At 43.8% G+C, this 22,717-nt stretch overlaps 1 long non-coding RNA gene across 3 annotated transcripts in view; it reads right to left on the reverse strand.

Annotated features, from left to right (window-relative positions):
* The window catches only part of LOC307181196, a 569,873-nt gene that overhangs the window by 67,701 nt on the left and 479,455 nt on the right, over nucleotides 1-22,717 (reverse strand). For all 3 annotated transcript variants that reach the window (XR_013826091.1, XR_013826092.1, XR_013826093.1), the window contains one exon: nucleotides 14,110-14,187. This is a non-coding gene — a long non-coding RNA (uncharacterized lncRNA). The remainder of the gene's footprint in view (nucleotides 1-14,109; nucleotides 14,188-22,717) is intronic.

Consider the following 22,717-nt stretch of genomic DNA (forward strand, 5'->3'; position numbering starts at 1 on the left):
GCCAAATATGGAATAGACAAGAGCTACTCCTTGCTCAATGAAATGGACTCAACACCGCATATTAAACGCCTAAGAATGTACCTGACTTGTAAGTATCTTAAAACCTATAGATTGCTATGTCTCCGAAAGAGAATCAAGCATGTGTACAGGGGCATAAACGCAGCAGTGATAGGATTGGAGAGGTTCTGTGAGCAAATGAAGACCCTTTGAAGTCATATTGCATGGTACCCATTCCACGGGTTTCAACTACCTAGGTTTAAGGTATTCTTCCTTCAGCTAAAACATGCATGTGGAACCTAGAGTATGATCAACCATGTGATCGGGAGACGTGTTCAAATATGTCTCAGTTTTCGTACCCTGGTACTCGGGTGCAACATTCCAGACGCTTTACTAACACTCTCCCCACTTGGAAAGTCAGCACCTTTAACCTCCTGTTTGGCCCAGTTTGCAATTTCTGCGGAAGATGAACAGGAATAGCGAGAACCAATGAGAGGCTAGCTGGAGGTGTCTGGACGGGCAAATTTAACTCTCATTTCCCACCAGGAAGAGGAATTAACCAAAGGCTCAGCATGCCATGCCGGAACCAGATTAGGGCCTGAAGCCATCCTGCAGTGTAGCGGCCAGGTCACAAGAAAGCGAGTTGAAGAAAGGAGCTCAGGGGCACTGCAATTCACAAACCAGCAGAGTTATAAATGACAGCTATCGTCCAAAAATAGACTGAAGTAAGGCTGCCAAGAGGACTTGAAAGCGGGGCAGAATTGCATGAAACCGATTGGCACAATGATGCCATCCTGCGGTGTTGCGGCCAGCTGAAAAGAAAGCGAGTTGAAGAAAGGAGCTCAGGGGCACTGTAATTCACAAACCTGCAGAGTTATAAATGACAGCTATCGTCCAAAAATATACTGAAGTAAGGCTGCCAAGAGGACTTGAAAGCGGGGCAGAATTGCAGGAAACCGATTTCAGGAGGTAGACTGGAATTGCATTGAAAGCATAGGAAAAGAGGCAGAACGTCCACAATGATGCACTTGGCCAAAAAGGGCGTATGCGTTTTTTCCTGAATATATTCAGGAAAAAACGCATACGCCCTTTTTGGCCAACCAAGCAAGCTTGCAAAGGAAATCTGCACTACAATGAAGTCTCACTTCCCCCCGGTCAAAAGGGCCATCTGAAAAAAGTGTAAAATCCAGAAAGGCAGGACAGGCCATGGAGAACTGGGAGCCTTGTTATGCTGATGGGCGGGATGTAAATTGCCAACAACCACTCGGGAGAAATGTATGCTGTTTCCTGAAACATCTAAAAAACAAAGCAACAGAACCTAGGGCACTTCCACTTATGGTCCTATAGCTTAGGGAAATTAAAATCAAAAAGACACAGCCACCCCAAAGTTTGGAACGGCTCTGTTTACAAGAACCTCTTTTACAGTACAAGTTCAACATTGCAGAAAGTGAAAAATGGATAAAGAAGTTGTGGTATTCACTTACAAAGCAATATCACTCAGCAATGAAATCTATGTCATCAGGCCCTTAGCAGCACAATGAGTGGATTCAGGTATGATGATTCTAACTGAAATAAGTCACACAGAAAAAGAAACATCATAAGATATCAGTAATACACGGAATGGAAACTTGGCTACACAGGAACTGAATTACAGAACAGAACAGGGTCTCAAATTTAGAAAACCAACTTATGCTTGCTTAAGGGTAAAGGTGAGTTGGGGTGCTGCATAAAACCAGAGATTGAAATGAGCACAGATAAAGTTCCTTAAGCCAAATATGGAATAGACAAGAGCTACTCCTTGCTCAACGAAATGGACTCAACACCGCATATTAAACGCCTAAGAATGTACCTGACTAGTAAGTATCTTAAAACCTATGGATTGCTATGTCTCCGAAGGAGAATCAAGCATGTGTACAGGGACATAAACGCAGCAGTGATAGGATTGGAGAGGTTCGGTGAGCAAATGAAGACCCTTTGAAGTCATATTGCATGGTACCCATTCCACGGGTTTCAACTACCTAGGTTTAAGGTATTCTTCCTTCAGCTAAAACATGCATGTGGAACCCAAGTATGATCAACCATGTGAACGGGAGACGTGTTCAAATATGTCTCAGTTTTCGTACCCTGGTACTCGGGTGCAACATTCCAGACGCTTTACTAACACTCTGCCGACTTGGAGAGTCAGTCCCTTTAACCTCCTGTTTGGCCCAGTTTGCAATTTCTGCGGAAGATGAACAGGAATAGCGAGAACCAATGAGAGGCTAGCTGGAGGTGTCTGGACGGGCAAATTTAACTCTCATTTCCCACCAGGAAGAGGAATTAACCAAAGGCTCAGCATGCCATGCCGGAACCAGATTAGGGCCTGAAGCCATCCTGCGGTGTTGCGGCCAGGTCACAAGAAAGCGAGTTGAAGAAAGGAGCTCAGGGGCACTGTAATTCACAAACCTGCAGAGTTATAAATGACAGCTATCGTCCAAAAATAGACTGAAGTAAGGCTGCCAAGAGGACTTGAAAGCGGGGCAGAATTGCAGGAAACCGATTTCAGGAGGTAGACTGGAATTGCATTGAAAGCATAGGAAAAGAGGCAGAACGTCCACAATGATGCACTTGGCCAAAAAGGGCGTATGCGTTTTTTCCTGAATATATTCAGGAAAAAACGCATACGCCCTTTTTGGCCAACCAAGCAAGCTTGCAAAGGAAATCTGCACTACAATGAAGTCTCACTTCCCCCCAGTCAAAAGGGCCATCTGAAAAAAGTGTAAAATCCAGAAAGGCAGGACAGGCCATGGAGAACTGGGAGCCTTGTTATGCTGATGGGCGGGATGTAAATTGCCATCAGACACTCGGGAGAAGTGTATGGTGTTTCCTGAAACATCCAAAAAACAAAGCAACAGAGCCTAGGGCACTGCCACTTATGGTCCTATAGCTTAGGGAAATTAAAATCAAAAAGACACAGCCACCCCAAAGTTTGGGACGCCTCTGTTTACAAGAACCTCGTTTACAGTACAAGTTCAACATCGCAGAAAGTGAAAAATGGATAAAGAAGTTGTGGTATTTACTTACAAAGCAATATCACTCAGCAATGAAATCTGTGTCATCAGGCCCTTAGCAGCACAATGAGTGGATTCAGGTATGATGATTCTAACTGAAGTAAGTCACACAGAAAAAGAAACATCATAAGATATCAGTAATACACGGATTGTAAACTTGGCTACACAGGAACTGAATTACAGAACAGAACAGGGACTCAAATTTCGAAAAACAACTTATGCTTGCTTAAGGGTAAAGGTGAGTTGGGGTGCTGCATAAAACCAGAGATTGAAATGAGCACAGATAAAGTTCCTTAAGTCAAATATGGAATAGACAAGAGCTACTCCTTGCTCAACGAAATGGACTCAACACCGCATATTAAACGCCTAAGAATGTACCTGACTAGTAAGTATCTTAAAACCTATGGATTGCTGTGTCTCCGAAAGAGAATCAAGCATGTGTACAGGGGCATAAACGCAACAGTGATAGGATTGGAGAGGTTCGGTGAGCAAATGAAGACCCTTTGAAGTCATATTGCATGGTACCCATTCCACGGGTCTCAACTCTCCAGGTTTAAGGTATTCTTCCTTCAGCTAAAACATGCATGTGGAACCCAAGTATGATCAACCATGTGAACGGGAGACGTGTTCAAATATTTCTCAGTTTTCCTCCCCTGGTACTCGGGTGCAACATTCCAGACGCTTTACTAACACTCTCCCCACTTGGAGAGTCAGCGCCTTTAACCTCCTGTTTGGCCCAGTTTGCAATTTCTGCGGAAGATGAACAGGAATAGCGAGAACCAATGAGAGGCTAGCTGGAGGTGTCTGGACGGGCAAATTTAACTCTCATTTCCCACCAGGAAGAGGAATTAACCAAAGGCTCAGCATGCCGGGCCGGAACCAGATTAGGGCCTGAAGCCATCCTGCGGTGTTGCGGCCAGCTCAAAAGAAACCGAGTTGAAGAAAGGAGCTCAGGGGCACTGTAATTCACAAACCTGCAGAGTTATAAATGACAGCTATCGTCCAAAAATAGACTGAAGTAAGGCTGCCAAGAGGACTTGAAAGCGGGGCAGAATTGCAGGAAACCGATTTCAGGAGGTAGACTGGAATTGCATTGAAAGCATAGGAAAAGAGGCAGAACGTCCACAATGATGCACTTGGCCAAAAAGGGCGTATGCGTTTTTTCCTGAATATATTCAGGAAAAAACGCATACGCCCTTTTTGGCCAACCAAGCAAGCTTGCAAAGGAAATCTGCACTACAATGAAGTCTCACTTCCCCCCGGTCAAAAGGGCCATCTGAAAAAAGTGTAAAATCCAGAAAGGCAGGACAGGCCATGGAGAACTGGGAGCCTTGTTATGCTGATGGGCGGGATGTAAATTGCCAACAACCACTCGGGAGAAGTGTATGGTGTTTCCTGAAACATCTAAAAAACAAAGCAACAGAGCCTAGGGCACTTCCACTTATGGTCCTATAGCTTAGGGAAATTAAAATCAAAAAGACACAGCCACCCCAAAGTTTGGAACGGCTCTGTTTACAAGAACCTCATTTACAGTAAAAGTTCAACATCGCAGAAGGTGAAAAATGGAGAAAGAAGTTGTGGTATTTATTTACAAAGCAATATCACTCAGCAATGAAATCTGTGTCATCAGGCCCTTAGCAGCACAATGAGTGGATTCAGGTATGATGATTCTAACTGAAGTAAGTCACACAGAAAAAGAAACATCATAAGATACCAGTAATACACGGAATGTAAACTTGGCTACACAGGAACTGAATTACAGAACAGAACAGGGACTCAAATTTAGAAAAACAACTTATGCTTGCTTAAGGGGAAAGGTGAGTTGGGGTGCTGCATAAAACCAGAGATTGAAATGAGCACAGATAAAGTTCCTTAAGCCAAATATGGAATAGACAAGAGCTACTCCTTGCTCAACGAAATGGACTCAACACCGCATATTAAACGCCTAAGAATGTACCTGACTTGTAAGTATCTTAAAACCTATGGATTGCTATGTCTCCAAAAGAGAATCAAGCATGTGTACAGGGGCATAAACGCAGCAGTGATAGGATTGGAGAGGTTCGGTGAGCAAATGAAGACCCTTTGAAGTCATATTGCATGGTACCCATTCCACGGGTCTCAACTTTCCAGGTTTAAGGTATTCTTCCTTCAGCTAAAACATGCATGTGGAACCTAGAGTATGATCAACCATGTGATCGGGAGACGTGTTCAAATATGTCTCAGTTTTCGTACCCTGGTACTCGGGTGCAACATTCCAGATGCTTTACTGACACTCTCCCCACTTGGAGAGTCAGCGCCTTTAACCTCCTGTTTGGCCCAGTTTGCAATTTCTGCGGAAGATGAACAGGAATAGCGAGAACCAATGAGAGGCTAGCTGGAGGTGTCTGGACGGGCAAATTTAACTCTCATTTCCCACCAGGAAGAGGAAATAACCAAAGCCTCAGCGTGCTGTACCGGAACCAGATTAGGGCCTGAAGCCATCCTGCGGTGTTGCGGCCAGGTCACAAGAAAGCGAGTTGAAGAAAGGAGCTCAGGGGCACTGTAATTCACAAACCTGCAGAGTTATAAATGACAGCTATCGTCCAAAAATAGACTGAAGTAAGGCTGCCAAGAGGACTTGAAAACGGGGCAGAATTGCAGGAAACCGATTTCAGGAGGTAGACTGGAATTGCATTGAAAGCATAGGAAAAGAGGCAGAACGTCCACAATGATGCACTTGGCCAAAAAGGGCGTATGCGTTTTTTCCTGAATATATTCAGGAAAAAACGCATACGCCCTTTTTGGCCAACCAAGCAAGCTTGCAAAGGAAATCTGCACTACAATGAAGTCTCACTTCCCCCCGGTCAAAAGGGCCATCTGAAAAAAGTGTAAAATCCAGAAAGGCAGGACAGGCCATGGAGAACTGGGAGCCTTGTTATGCTGATGGGCGGGATGTAAATTGCCAACAACCACTCGGGAGAAGTGTATGGTGTTTCCTGAAACATCTAAAAAACAAAGCAACAGAGCCTAGGGCACTTCCACTTATGGTCCTATAGCTTAGGGAAATTAAAATCAAAAAGACACAGCCACCCCAAAGTTTGGAACGGCTCTGTTTACAAGAACCTCGTTTACAGTACAAGTTCAACATCGCAGAAAGTGAAAAATGGAGAAAGAAGTTGTGGTATTTATTTACAAAGCAATATCACTCAGCAATGAAATCTGTGTCATCAAGCCCTTAGCAGCACAATGAGTGGATTCAGGTATGATGATTCTAACTGAAGTAAGTCACACAGAAAAAGAAACATCATAAGATACCAGTAATACACGGAATGTAAACTTGGCTACACAGGAACTGAATTACAGAACAGAACAGGGACTCAAATTTAGAAAAACAACTTATGCTTGCTTAAGGGTAAAGGTGAGTTGGGGTGCTGCATAAAACCAGAGATTGAAATGAGCACAGATAAAGTTCCTTAAGCCAAATATGGAATAGACAAGAGCTACTCCTTGCTCAACGAAATGGACTCAACACCGCATATTAAACGCCTAAGAATGTACCTGACTTGTAAGTATCTTAAAACCTATGGATTGCTATGTCTCCAAAAGAGAATCAAGCATGTGTACAGGGGCATAAACGCAGCAGTGATAGGATTGGAGAGGTTCGGTGAGCAAATGAAGACCCTTTGAAGTCATATTGCATGGTACCCATTCCATGGGTCTCAACTCTCCAGGTTTAAGGTATTCTTCCTTCAGCTAAAACATGCATGTGGAACCTAGAGTATGATCAACCATGTGATCGGGAGACGTGTTCAAATATGTCTCAGTTTTCGTACCCTGGTACTCGGGTGCAACATTCCAGACGCTTTACTAACACTCTCCCCACTTGGAGAGTCAGCGCCTTTAACCTCCTGTTTGGCCCAGTTTGCAATTTCTGCGGAAGATGAACAGGAATAGCGAGAACCAATGAGAGGCTAGCTGGAGGTGTCTGGACGGGCAAATTTAACTCTCATTTCCCACCAGGAAGAGGAAATAACCAAAGCCTCAGCGTGCCGTACCGGAACCAGATTAGGGCCTGAAGCCATCCTGCGGTGTTGCGGCCAGGTCACAAGAAAGCGAGTTGAAGAAAGGAGCTCAGGGGCACTGTAATTCACAAACCTGCAGAGTTATAAATGACAGCTATCGTCCAAAAATAGACTGAAGTAAGGCTGCCAAGAGGACTTGAAAACGGGGCAGAATTGCAGGAAACCGATTTCAGGAGGTAGACTGGAATTGCATTGAAAGCATAGGAAAAGAGGCAGAACGTCCACAATGATGCACTTGGCCAAAAAGGGCGTATGCGTTTTTTCCTGAATATATTCAGGAAAAAACGCATACGCCCTTTTTGGCCAACCAAGCAAGCTTGCAAAGGAAATCTGCACTACAATGAAGTCTCACTTCCCCCCGGTCAAAAGGGCCATCTGAAAAAAGTGTAAAATCCAGAAAGGCAGGACAGGCCATGGAGAACTGGGAGCCTTGTTATGCTGATGGGCGGGATGTAAATTGCCAACAACCACTCGGGAGAAGTGTATGGTGTTTCCTGAAACATCTAAAAAACAAAGCAACAGAGCCTAGGGCACTTCCACTTATGGTCCTATAGCTTAGGGAAATTAAAATCAAAAAGACACAGCCACCCCAAAGTTTGGAACGGCTCTGTTTACAAGAACCTCGTTTACAGTACAAGTTCAACATCGCAGAAAGTGAAAAATGGAGAAAGAAGTTGTGGTATTTATTTACAAAGCAATATCACTCAGCAATGAAATCTGTGTCATCAAGCCCTTAGCAGCACAATGAGTGGATTCAGGTATGATGATTCTAACTGAAGTAAGTCACACAGAAAAAGAAACATCATAAGATACCAGTAATACACGGAATGTAAACTTGGCTACACAGGAACTGAATTACAGAACAGAACAGGGACTCAAATTTAGAAAAACAACTTATGCTTGCTTAAGGGTAAAGGTGAGTTGGGGTGCTGCATAAAACCAGAGATTGAAATGAGCACAGATAAAGTTCCTTAAGCCAAATATGGAATAGACAAGAGCTACTCCTTGCTCAACGAAATGGACTCAACACCGCATATTAAACGCCTAAGAATGTACCTGACTTGTAAGTATCTTAAAACCTATGGATTGCTATGTCTCCAAAAGAGAATCAAGCATGTGTACAGGGGCATAAACGCAGCAGTGATAGGATTGGAGAGGTTCGGTGAGCAAATGAAGACCCTTTGAAGTCATATTGCATGTTACCCATTACACGGGTCTCAACTCTCCAGGTTTAAGGTATTCTTCCTTCAGCTAAAACATGCATGTGGAACCTAGAGTATGATCAACCTTGTGATGGGGAGACGTGTTCAAATATGTCTCAGTTTTCGTACCCTGGTACTCGGGTGCAACATTCCAGACGCTTTACTAACACTCTCCCCACTTGGAGAGTCAGTCCCTTTAACCTCCTGTTTGGCCCAGTTTGCAATTTCTGCGGAAGATGAACAGGAATAGCGAGAACCAATGAGAGGCTAGCTGGAGGTGTCTGGACGGGCAAATTTAACTCTCATTTCCCACCAGGAAGAGGAAATAACCAAAGGCTCATCGTGCCGTACCGGAACCAGATTAGGGCCTGAAGCCATCCTGTGGTGTTGCGGCCAGGTCACAAGAAAGCGAGTTGAAGAAAGGAGCTCAGGGGCACTGTAATTCACAAACCTGCAGAGTTATAAATGACAGCTATCGTCCAAAAATACACTGAAGTAAGGCTGCCAAGAGGACTTGAAAGCGGGGCAGAATTGCAGGAAACCGATTTCAGGAGGTAGACTGGAATTGCATTGAAAGCATAGGAAAAGAGGCAGAACGTCCACAATGATGCACTTGGCCAAAAAGGGCGTATGCGTTTTTTCCTGAATATATTCAGGAAAAAACGCATACGCCCTTTTTGGCCAACCAAGCAAGCTTGCAAAGGAAATCTGCACTACAATGAAGTCTCACTTCCCCCCGGTCAAAAGGGCCATATGAAAAAAGTGTAAAATCCAGAAAGGCAGGACAGGCCATGGAGAACTGGGAGCCTTGTTATGCTGATGGGCGGGATGTAAATTGCCAACAACCACTCGGGAGAAGTGTATGGTGTTTCCTGAAACATCTAAAAAACAAAGCAACAGAACCTAGGGCACTTCCACTTATGGTCCTATAGCTTAGGGAAATTAAAATGAAAAAGACACAGCCACCCCAAAGTTTGGAACAGCTCTGTTTACAAGAACCTCGTTTACAGTACAAGTTCAACATCGCAGAAAGTGAAAAATGGATAAAGAAGTTGTGGTATTTACTTACAAAGCAATATCACTCAGCAATGAAATCTGTGTCATCAGGCCCTTAGCAGCACAATGAGTGGATTCAGGTATGATGATTCTAACTGAAGTAAGTCACACAGAAACAGAAACATCATAAGATATCAGTAATACACAGAATGTAAACTTGGCTACACAGGAACTGAATTACAGAACAGAACAGGGTCTCAAATTTAGAAAACCAACTAATGCTTGCTTAAGGGTAAAGGTGAGTTGGGGTGCTGCATAAAACCAGAGATTGAAATGAGCACAGATAAAGTTCCTTAAGTCAAATATGGAATAGACAAGAGCTACTCCTTGCTCAACGAAATGGACTCAACACCACATATTAAACGCCTAAGAATGTACCTGACTAGTAAGTATCTTAAAACCTATGGATTGCTATGTCTCCGAAAGAGAATCAAGCATGTGTACAGGTGCATAAACGCAGCAGTGATAGGATTGGAGAGGTTCGGTGAGCAAATGAAGACCCTTTGAAGTCATATTGCATGGTACCCATTACACGGGTCTTAACTCTCCAGGTTTAAAGTATTCTTCCTTCAGCTAAAACATGCATGTGGAACCCAAGTATGATCAACCATGTGAACGGGAGACGTGTTCAAATATGTCTCAGTTTTCCTCCCCTGGTACTCGGGTGCAACATTCCAGACGCTTTACTAACACTCTCCCCACTTGGAGAGTCAGCGCCTTTAACCTCCTGTTTGGCACAGTTTGCAATTTCTGCGGAAGATGAACAGGAATAGCGAGAACCAATGAGAGACTAGCTGGAGGTGTCTGGACGGGCAAATTTAACTCTCATTTCCCACCAGGAAGAGGAAATAACCAAAGCCTCAGCGTGCCGTGCCGGAACCAGATTAGGGCCTGAAGCCATCCTGCGGTGTTGCGGCCAGGTCACAAGAAAGCGAGTTGAAGAAAGGAGCTCAGGGGCACTGTAATTCACAAACCTGCAGAGTTATAAATGACAGCTATCGTCCAAAAATAGACTGAAGTAAGGCTGCCAAGAGGACTTGAAAGCGGGGCAGAATTGCAGGAAACCGATTTCAGGAGGTAGACTGGAATTGCATTGAAAGCATAGGAAAAGAGGCAGAACGTCCACAATGATGCACTTGGCCAAAAAGGGCGTATGCGTTTTTTCCTGAATATATTCAGGAAAAAACGCATACGCCCTTTTTGGCCAACCAAGCAAGCTTGCAAAGGAAATCTGAACTACAATGAAGTCTCACTTCCCCCCGGTCAAAAGGGCCATCTGAAAAAAGTGTAAAATCCAGAAAGGCAGGACAGGCCATGGAGAACTGGGAGCCTTGTTATGCTGATGGGCGGGATGTAAATTGCCAACAACCACTCGGGAGAAGTGTATGGTGTTTCCTGAAACATCTAAAAAACAAATCAACAGAGCCTAGGGCACTGCCACTTATGGTCCTATAGCTTAGGGAAATTAAAATCAAAAAGACACAGCCACCCCAAAGTTTGGGACGCCTCTGTTTACAAGAACCTCGTTTACAGTACAAGTTCAACATCGCAGAAAGTGAAAAATGGATAAAGAACTTGTGGTACTTACGTACAATGCAGTATCACTCAGCAATGAAATCTATGTCATCAGGCCCGTAGCAGCATCATGACTGGATTCAGGTACGATGATTCTAACTGAAATAAGTCACACAGAAAAAGAAACATCATAAGATATCACTAATACACGGAATGTAAACTTGGCTACACAGGAACTGCATTCCAAAACAGAACAGGGTCTCAAATTTAGAAAACCAACTTATGCTTGCTTAAGGGTAAAGGTGAGTTGGGGTGCTGCATAAAACCAGAGATTGAAATGAGCTCAGATAAAGTTCCTTAAGCCAAATATGGAATAGACAAGAGCTACTCCTTGCTCAACGAAATGGACTCAAAACCCCATATTAAACGCCTAAGAATGTACCTGACTAGTAAGTATCTTAAAACCTATGGATTGCTATGTCTCCAAAAGAGAATCAAGCGTGTTACAGGGGAATAAACGCAGCAGTGATAGGATTGGAGAGGTTCGGTGAGCAAATGAAGACCCTTTGAAGTCATATTGCATGGTACCCATTACACGGGTCTCAACTCTCCAGGTTTAAGGTATTCTTCCTTCAGCTAAAACATGCATGTGGAACCCAGAGTATGATCAACCATGTGAACGGGAGATGTGTTCAAATATGTCTCAGTTTTCCTCCCCTGGTACTCGGGTGCAACATTCCAGACGCTTTACTAACACTCTCCCCACTTGGAGAGTCAGCGCCTTTAACCTCCTGTTTGGCCCAGTTTGCAATTTCTGCGGAAGATGAACAGGAATAGCGAGAACCAATGGAGACTAGCTGGAGGTGTCTGGACGGGCAAATTTAACTCTCATTTCCCACCAGGAAGAGGAATTAACCAAAGGCCAGCGTGCCATGCCAGAATCAGATTAGGGCCTGAAGCCATCCTGCGGTGTTGCGGCCAGGTCACAAGAAAGCGAGTTGAAGAAAGGAGCTCAGGGGCACTGTAATTCACAAACCTGCAGAGTTATAAATGACAGCTATCGTCCAAAAATAGACTGAAGTAAGGCTGCCAAGAGGACTTGAAAGCGGGGCAGAATTGCAGGAAACCGATTTCAGGAGGTAGACTGGAATTGCATTGAAAGCATAGGAAAAGAGGCAGAACGTCCACAATGATGCACTTGGCCAAAAAGGGCGTATGCGTTTTTTCCTGAATATATTCAGGAAAAAACGCATACGCCCTTTTTGGCCAACCAAGCAAGCTTGCAAAGGAAATCTGCACTACAATGAAGTCTCACTTCCCCTCGGTCAAAAGGGCCATCTGAAAAAAGTGTAAAATCCAGAAAGGCAACAGGCCATTGAGAACTGGGAGCCTTGTTATGCTGATGGGCGGGATGTAAATTGCCAACAGACACTTGGGAGAAGTGTATGGTGTTTCCTGAAACATCTAAAAAACAAAGCAACAGAGCCTAGGGCACTTCCACTTATGGTCCTATAGCTTAGGGAAATTAAAATCAAAAACACACAGCCACCCCAAAGTTTGGAACGGCTCTGTTTACAAGAACCTCGTTTACAGTACAAGTTCAACATCGCAGAAAGTGAAAAATGGATAAAGAACTTGTGGTATTTACTTACAAAGCAATATCACTCAGCAATGAAATCTGTGTCATCAGGCCCTTAGCAGCACAATGAGTGGATTCAGGTATGATGATTCTAACTGAAGTAGGTCACACAGAAACAGAAACATCATAAGATATCAGTAATACACAGAATGTAAACTTGGCTACACAGGAACTGAATTACAGAACAGAACAGGGTCTCAAATTTAGAAAACCAACTAATGCTTGCTTAAGGGTAAAGGTGAGTTGGGGTGCTGCATAAAACCAGAGATTGAAATGAGCACAGATAAAGTTCCTTAAGTCAAATATGGAATAGACAAGAGCTACTCCTTGCTCAACGAAATGGACTCAACACCGCATATTAAACGCCTAATGTACCTGACTAGTAAGTATCGTAAAACCTATGGATTGCTATGTCTCCAAAAGAGAATCAAGCATGTGTACAGGGGCATAAACGCAGCAGTGATAGGATTGGAGAGGTTCGGTGAGCAAATGAAGACCCTTTGAAGACATATTGCATGGTACCCATTCCACGGGTCTCAACTCTCCAGGTTTAAGGTATTCTTCCTTCAGCTAAAACATGCATGTGGAACCCAAGTATGATCAACCATGTGAACGGGAGACGTGTTCAAATATGTCTCAGTTTTCCTCCCCTGGTACTCGGGTGCAACATTCCAGATGCTTTACTAACACTCTCCCCACTTGGAGAGTCAGCGCCTTTAACCTCCTGTTTGGCCCAGTTTGCAATTTCTGCGGAAGATGAACAGGAATAGCGAGAACCAATGAGAGGCTAGCTGGAGGTGTCTGGACGGGCAAATTTAACTCTCATTTCCCACCAGGAAGAGGAAATAACCAAAGGCTCAGCGTGCCGTACCGGAACCAGATTAGGGCCTGAATCCATCCTGCGGTGTTGCGGCCAGGTCACAAGAAAGCGAGTTGAAGAAAGGAGCTCAGGGGCACTGTAATTCACAAACCTGCAGAGTTATAAATGACAGCTATCGTCCAAAAATATACTGAAGTAAGGCTGCCAAGAGGACTTGAAAGCGGGGCAGAATTGCAGGAAACCGATTTCAGGAGGTAGACTGGAATTGCATTGAAAGCATAGGAAAAGAGGCAGAACGTCCACAATGATGCACTTGGCCAAAAAGGGCGTATGCGTTTTTTCCTGAATATATTCAGGAAAAAACGCATACGCCCTTTTTGGCCAACCAAGCAAGCTTGCAAAGGAAATCTGCACTACAATGAAGTCTCACTTCCCCCCGGTCAAAAGGGCCATCTGAAAAAAGTGTAAAATCCAGAAAGGCAGGACAGGCCATGGAGAACTGGGAGCCTTGTTATGCTGATGGGCGGGATGTAAATTGCCAACAACCACTCGGGAGAAGTGTATGGTGTTTCCTGAAACATCTAAAAAACAAAGCAACAGAGCCTAGGGCACTGCCACTTATGGTCCTATAGCTTAGGGAAATTAAAATCAAAAAGACACAGCCACCCCAAAGTTTGGGACGCCTCTGTTTACAAGAACCTCGTTTACAGTACAAGTTCAACATCGCAGAAAGTGAAAAATGGATAAAGAAGTTGTGGTATTTACTTACAAAGCAATATCACTCAGCAATGAAATCTATGTCATCAGGCCCTTAGCATCACAATGAGTGGATTCAGGTATGATGATTCTAACTGAAATAAGTCACACAGAAAAAGAAACATCATAAGATATCAGTAATACACGGAATGTAAACTTGGCTACACAGGAACTGAATTACAGAACAGAACAGGATCTCAAATTTAGAAAACCAACTTATGCTTGCTTAAGGGTAAAGGTGAGTTGGGGTGCTGCATAAAACCAGAGATTGAAATGAGCACAGATAAAGTTCCTTAAGTCAAATATGGAATAGACAAGAGCTACTCCTTGCTCAACTAAATGGACTCAACACCGCATATTAAACGCCTAAGAATGTACCTGACTAGTAAGTATCGTAAAACCTATGGATTGCTATGTCTCCGAAAGAGAATCAAGCATGTATACAGGGGCATAAACGCAGCAGTGATAGGATTGGAGAGGTTCGGTGAGCAAATGAAGACCCTTTGAAGTCATATTGCATGGTACCCATTCCACGGGTCTCAACTCTCCAGGTTTAAGTTATTCTTCCTTCAGCTAAAACATGCATGTGGAACCCAAGTATGATCAACCATGTGAAAGGGAGACGTGTTCAAATATGTCTCAGTTTTCCTCCCCTGGTACTCGGGTGCAACATTCCAGACGCTTTACTAACACTCTCCCCACTTGGAGAGTCAGCGCCTTTAACCTCCTGTTTGGCCCAGTTTGCAATTTCTGCGGAAGATGAACAGGAATAGCGAGAACCAATGAGAGGCTAGCTGGAGGTGTCTGGACGGGCAAATTTAACTCTCATTTCCCACCAGGAAGAGGAATTAACCAAAGGCTCAGCGTGCCGTACCGGAACCAGATTATGGCCTGAAGCCAACCTGCGGTGTTGTGGCCACCTTAAAAGAAAGCGAGTTGAAGAAAGGAGCTCAGGGGCACTGTAATTCACAAACCTGCAGAGTTATAAATGACAGCTATCGTCCAAAAATAGACTGAAGTAAGGCTGCCAAGAGGACTTGAAAGCGGGGCAGAATTGCAGGAAACCGATTTCAGGAGGTAGACTGGAATTGCATTGAAAGCATAGGAAAAGAGGCAGAACGTCCACAATGATGCACTTGGCCAAAAAGGGCGTATGCGTTTTTTCCTGAATATATTCAGGAAAAAACGCATACGCCCTTTTTGGCCAACCAAGCAAGCTTGCAAAGGAAATCTGCACTACAAGGAAGTCTCACTTCCCCCCGGTCAAAAGGGCCATCTGAAAAAAGTGTAAAATCCAGAAAGGCAGGACAGGCCATGGAGAACTGGGAGCCTTGTTATGCTGATGGGCGGGATGTAAATTGCCAACAACCACTCGGGAGAAGTGTATGGTGTTTCCTGAAACATCTAAAAAACAAAGCAACAGAACCTAGGGCACTTCCACTTATGGTCCTATAGCTTAGGGAAATTAAAATCAAAAAGACACAGCCACCCCAATGTTTGGAACGGCTCTGTTGACAAGAACCTCGTTTACAGTACAAGTTCAACATCGCAGAAAGTGAAAAATGGATAAAGAAGTTGTGGTATTTACTTACAAAGCAATATCACTCAGCAATGAAATCTGTGTCATCAGGCCCTTAGCAGCACAATGAGTGGATTCAGGTATGATGATTCTAACTGAAATAAGTCACACAGAAAAAGAAACATCATAAGATATCAGTAATACACGGAATGTAAACTTGGCTACACAGGAACTGAATTACAGAACAGAACAGGGTCTCAAATTTAGAAAACCAACTTATTCTTGCTTAATGGTAAAGGTGAGTTGGGGTGCTGCATAAAACCAGAGATTGAAATGAGCACAGATAAAGTTCCTTAAGCCAAATATGGAATAGACAAGAGCTACTCCTTGCTCAACGAAATGGACTCAACACCGCATATTAAACGCCTAAGAATGTACCTGACTAGTAAGTATCTTAAAACCTATGGATTGCTATGTCTCCGAAAGAGAACCAAGCATGTGTACAGGGGCATAAACGTAGCAGTGATAGGATTGGAGAGGTTCGGTGAGCAAATGAAGACCCTTTGAAGTCATATTGCATGGTACCCATTCCACGGGTCTCAACTCTCCAGGTTTAAGTTATTCTTCCTTCAGCTAAAACATGCATGTGGAACCCAAGTATGATCAACCATGTGAACGGGAGACGTGTTCAAATATGTCTCAGTTTTCGTACCCTGGTACTCGGGTGCAAGATTCCAGATGCTTTACTAACACTCTCCCCTTTTGGAGAGTCAGCGCCTTTAACCTCCTGTTTGGCCCAGTTTGCAATTTCTGCAGAAGATGAACAGGAATAGCGAGAACCAATGGAGACTAGCTGGAGGTGTCTGGACGGGCAAATTTAACTCTCATTTCCTACCAGGAAGAGGAATTAACCAAAGGCTCAGCGTGCCGTGCCGGAACCAGATTAGGGCCTGAAGCCATCCTGCGGTGTTGCCGCCAGCTCACAAGAAAGCGAGTTGAAGAAAGGAGCTCAGGGGCACTGTAATTCACAAACCTGCAGAGTTATAAATGACAGCTATCGTCCAAAAATAGACTGAAGTAAGGCTGCCAAGAGGACTTGAAAGTGGGGCAGAATTGCAGGAAACCGATTTCAGGAGGTAGACTGGAATTGCATTGAAAGCATAGGAAAAGAGGCAGAACGTCCACAATGATGCACTTGGCCAAAAAGGGCATATGCGTTTTTTCCTGAATATATTCAGGAAAGAACGCATACGCCCTTTTTGGCCAACCAAGCAAGCTTGCAAAGGAAATCTGCACTACAATGAAGTCTCACTTCCCCCGGGTAAAAAGGGCCATCTGAAAAAAGTGTAAAATCCAGAAAGGCAGGACAGGCCATGGAGAACTGGAAGCCTTGTTATGCTGATGGGCGGGATGTAAATTGCCAACAACCACTCGGGAGAAATGTATGGTGTTTCCTGAAACATCTAAAAAACAAAGCAACAGAACCTAGGGCACTTCCACTTATGGTCCTATAGCTTAGGGAAATTAAAATCAAAAAGACACAGCCACCCCAAAGTTTGGAACGGCTCTGTTTACAAGAACCTCGTTTACAGTACAAGTTCAACATCGCAGAAAGTGAAAAATGGATAAAGAATTTGTGGTATTTACTTACAAAGCAATATCACTCAGCAATGAAATCTGTGTCATCTGACCCTTAGCAGCACAATGAGTGGATTCAGGTATGATGATTCTAACTGAAATAAGTCACACAGAAAAAGAAACATCATAAGATATCAGTAATACACGGAATGTAAACTTGGCTACACAGGAACTGAATTACAGAACAGAACAGGGTCTCAAATTTAGAAAACCAACTTATGCTTGCTTAAGGGTAAAGGTGAGTTGTGGTGCTGCATAAAACCAGAGATTGAAATGAGCACAGATAAAGTTCCTTAAGTCAAATATGGAATAGACAAGAGCTACTCCTTGCTCAACGAAATGGACTCAACACCGCATATTAAACGCCTAAGAATGTACCTGACTAGTAAGTATCGTAAAACTTATGGATTGCTATGTCTCCAAAAGAGAATCAAGCATGTGTACAGGGGCATAAACGCAGCAGTGATAGGATTGGAGAGGTTCGGTGAGCAAATGAAGACCCTTTGAAGTCATATTGCATGGTACCCATTACACGGGTCACAACGCTCCAGGTTTAAGGTATTCTTCATTCAGCTAAAACATGCATGTGGAACCCAAGTATGATCAACCATGTGAAGGGGAGACGTGTTCAAATATGTCTCAGTTTTCCTCCCCTGGTACTCGGGTGCAACATTCCAGACGCTTTACTAACACTCTCCCCACTTGGAGAGTCAGCGACTTTAACCTCCTCTTTGGCCCAGTTTGCAATTTCTGCGGAAGATGAACAGGAATAGCGAGAACCAATGGAGACTAGCTGGAGGTGTCTGGACGGGCAAATTTAACTCTCATTTCCTACCAGGAAGAGGAATTAACCAAAGGCTCAGCGTGCCATGCCAGAACCAGATTAGGGCCTGCAGCCATCCTGCGGTGTTGCGGCCAGGTCACAAGAAAGCGAGTTGAAGAAAGGAGCTCAGGGGCACTGTAATTCACAAACCTGCAGAGTTATAAATGACAGCTATCGTCCAAAAATAGACTGAAGTAAGGCTGCCAAGAGGACTTGAAAGCGGGGCAGAATTGCAGGAAACCGATTTCAGGAGGTAGACTGGAATTGCATTGAAAGCATAGGAAAAGAGGCAGAACGTCCACAATGATGCACTTGGCCAAAAAGGGCGTATGCGTTTTTTCCTGAATATATTCAGGAAAAAACGCATACGCCCTTTTTGGCCAACCAAGCAAGCTTGCGAAGGAAATCTGCACTACAATGAAGTCTCACTTCCCCCCGGTCAAAAGGGCCATCTGAAAAAAGTGTAAAATCCAGAAAGGCAGGACAGGCCATGGAGAACTGGGAGCCTTGTTATGCTGATGGGCGGGATGTAAATTGCCAACAGACACTCAGGAGAAGTGTATGGTGTTTCCTGAAACATCTAAAAAACAAAGCAACAGAGCCTAGGGCACTTCCACTTATGGTCCTATAGCTTAGGGAAATTAAAATCAAAAAGACACAGCCACCCCAAAGTTTGGAATGGCTCTGTTGACAAGAACCTCGTTTACAGTACAAGTTCAACATCGCAGAAAGTGAAAAATGGATAAAGAAGTTGTGGTATTTACTTACAAAGCAATATCATTCAGCAATGAAATATGTGTCATCAGGCCCTTAGCAGCACAATGAGTGGATTCAGGTATGATGATTCTAACTGAAATAAGTCACACAGAAAAAGAAACATCATAAGATATCAGTAATACACGGAATGTAAACTTGGCTACACAGGAACTGAATTACAGAACAGAACAGGGTCTCAAATTTAGAAAACCATCTTATTCTTGCTTAAGGGTAAAGGTGAGTTGGGGTGCTGCATAAAACCAGAGATTGAAATGAGCACAGATAAAGTTCCTTAAGCCAAATATGGAATAGACAAGAGCTACTCCTTGCTCAACGAAATGGACTCAACACCCCATATTAAACGCCTAAGAATGTACCTGACTAGTAAGTATCTTAAAACCTATGGATTGCTATGTCTCCGAAAGAGAACCAAGCATGTGTACAGGGGCATAAACGCAGCAGTGATAGGATTGGAGAGGTTCGGTGAGCAAATGAAGACCCTTTGAAGTCATATTGCATGGTACCCATTCCACGGGTTTCAACTACCCAAGTTTAAGGTATTCTTCCTTCAGCTAAAACATGCATGTGGAACCTAGAGTATGATCAACCATGTGATCGGGAGACGTGTTCAAATATGTCTCAGTTTTCGTACCCTGGTACTCGGGTGCAAGATTCCAGATGCTTTACTAACACTCTCCCGACTTGGAGAGTCAGTCCCTTTAACCTCCTGTTTGGCCCAGTTTGCAATTTCTGCGGAAGATGAACAGGAATAGCGAGAACCAATGAGAGGCTACCTGGAGGTGTCTGGACGGGCAAATTTAACTCTCATTTCCCACCAGGAAGAGGAATTAACCAAAGGGTCAGCGTGCCGTGCCGGAACCAGATTAGGGCCTGAAGACATTCTGCGGTGTTGCGGCCAGCACAAAAGAAAGTGAGTTGAAGAAAGGAGCTCAGGGGCACTGTAATTCACAAACCTGCAGAGTTATAAATGACAGCTATCGTCCAAAAATAGACTGAAGTAAGGTTGCCAAGAGAACTTGAAAGCGGGGCAGAATTGCAGGAAACCGAATTCAGGAGGTAGACTGGAATTGCATTGAAAGCATAGGAAAAGAGGCAGAACGTCCACAATGATGCACTTGGCCAAAAAGGGCGTATGCGTTTTTTCCTGAATATATTCAGGAAAAAACGCATACGCCCTTTTTGGCCAACCAAGCAAGCTTGCAAAGGAAATCTGCACTACAATGAAGTCTCACTTCTCCCCGGTCAAAAGGGCCATCTGAAAAAAGTGTAAAATCCAGAAAGGCAGGACAGGCCATGGAGAACTGGGAGCCTTGTTATGCTGATGGGCGGGATGTAAATTGCCAACAGACACTCGGGAGAAGAGTATGGTGTTTCCTGAAACATCTAAAAAACAAAGCAACAGAGCCTAGGGCACTGCCATTTATGGTCTTATAGCTTAGGGAAATTAAAATCAAAAAGACACAGCCACCCCAAAGTTTGGAACGGCTCTGTTTACAAGAACCTCGTTTACAGTACAAGTTCAACATCGCAGAAAGTGAAAAATGGATAAAGAAGTTGTGGTATTTACTTACAAAGCAATATCACTCAGCAATGAAATCTGTGTCATCAGGCCCTTAGAAGCACAATGAGTGGATTCAGGTATGATGATTCTAACTGAAATAAGTCACACAGAAAAAGAAACATCATAAGATATCAGTAATACACGGAATGTAAACTTGGCTACACAGGAACTGAATTACAGTACAGAACAGGGTCTCAAATTTAGAAAACCAACTTATGCTTGCTTAAGGGTAAAGGTGAGTTGTGGTGCTGCATAAAACCAGAGATTGAAATGAGCACAGATAAAGTTCCTTAAGTCAAATATGGAATAGACAAGAGCTACTCCTTGCTCAACGAAATGGACTCAACACCGCATATTAAACGCCTAAGAATGTACCTTACTAGTAAGTATCGTAAAACCTATGGATTGCTATGTCTCCAAAAGAGAATCAAGCATGTGTACAGGGGCATAAACGTAGCAGTTATAGGATTGGAGAGGTTCGGTGAGCAAATGAAGACCCTTTCAAGTCATATTGCATGGTACCCATTACACGGGTCTCAACGCTCCAGGTTTAAGGTTTTCTTCCTTCAGCTAAAACATGCATGTGGAACCCAAGTATGATCAACCATGTGAACGGGAGACGTGTTCAAATATGTCTCAGTTTTCCTCCCCTGGTACTCGGGTGCAACATTCCAGACGCTTTACTAACACTCTCCCCACTTTGAGAGTCAGCGCCTTTAACCTCCTGTTTGGCCCAGTTTGCAATTTCTGCGGAAGATGAACAGAAATAGCGAGAACCAATGAGAGACTAGCTGGAGGTGTCTGGACGGGCAAATTTAACTCTCATTTCCCACCAGGAAGAGGAAATAACCAAAGGCTCAGCGTGCCGTGCCGGAACCAGATTAGGGCCTGAAGGCATCCTGCGGTGTTGCGGCCAGGTCACAAGAAAGCAAGTTGAAGAAAGGAGCTCAGGGGCACTGTAATTCACAAACCTGCAGAGTTATAAATGACAGCTATCGTCCAAAAATAGACTGAAGTAAGGCTGCCAAGAGGACTTGAAAGCGGGGCAGAATTGCAGGAAACCGATTTCAGGAGGTAGACTGGAATTGCATTGAAAGCATAGGAAAAGAGACAGAACGTCCACAATGATGCACTTGGCCAAAAAGGGCGTATGCGTTTTTTCCTGAATATATTCAGGAAAAAACGCATACGCCCTTTTTGGCCAACCAAGCAAGCTTGCAAAGGAAATCTGCACTACAAGGAAGTCTCACTTCCCCCCGGTCAAAAGGGCCATCTGAAAAAAGTGTAAAATCCAGAAAGGCAGGACAGGCCATGGAGAACTGGGAGCCTTGTTATGCTGATGGGCGGGATGTAAATTGCCAAGAACCACTCGGGAGAAGTGTATGGTGTTTCCTGAAACATCTAAAAAACAAAGCAACAGAACCTAGGGCACTTCCACTTATGGTCCTATAGCTTAGGGAAATTAAAATCAAAAAGACACAACCACCCCAATGTTTGGAACGGCTCTGTTGACAAGAACCTCGTTTACAGTACAAGTTCAACATCGCAGAAAGTGAAAAATGGATAAAGAAGTTGTGGTATTTACTTACAAAGCAATATCACTCAGCAATGAAATCTGTGTCATCAGGCCCTTAGCAGCACAATGAGTGGATTCAGGTATGATGATTCTAACTGAAATAAGTCACACAGAAAAAGAAACATCATAAGATATCAGTAATACACGGAATGTAAACTTGGCTACACAGGAACTGAATTACAGAACAGAACAGGGTCTCAAATTTAGAAAACCAACTTATTCTTGCTTAATGGTAAAGGTGAGTTGGGGTGCTGCATAAAACCAGAGATTGAAATGAGCACAGATAAAGTTCCTTAAGCCAAATATGGAATAGACAAGAGCTACTCCTTGCTCAACGAAATGGACTCAACACCGCATATTAAACGCCTAAGAATGTACCTGACTAGTAAGTATCTTAAAACCTATGGATTGCTATGTCTCCGAAAGAGAACCAAGCATGTGTACAGGGGCATAAACGTAGCAGTGATAGGATTGGAGAGGTTCGGTGAGCAAATGAAGACCCTTTGAAGTCATATTGCATGGTACCCATTACACGGGTCTCAACTCTCCAGGTTTAAGGTATTCTTCCTTCAGCTAAAACATGCATGTGGAACCCAAGTATGATCAACCATGTGAACGGGAGACGTGTTCAAATATGTCTCAGTTTTCGTACCCTGGTACTCGGGTGCAACATTCCAGACGCTTTACTAACACTCTCCCCTTTTGGAGAGTCAGCGCCTTTAACCTC

The sequence above is a fragment of the Stenella coeruleoalba genome, assembly GCF_951394435.1.
Source record: "Stenella coeruleoalba genome assembly, contig: scaffold_138, whole genome shotgun sequence".
In the NCBI taxonomy this organism is placed as follows: Eukaryota; Metazoa; Chordata; class Mammalia; order Artiodactyla; family Delphinidae; genus Stenella; species Stenella coeruleoalba.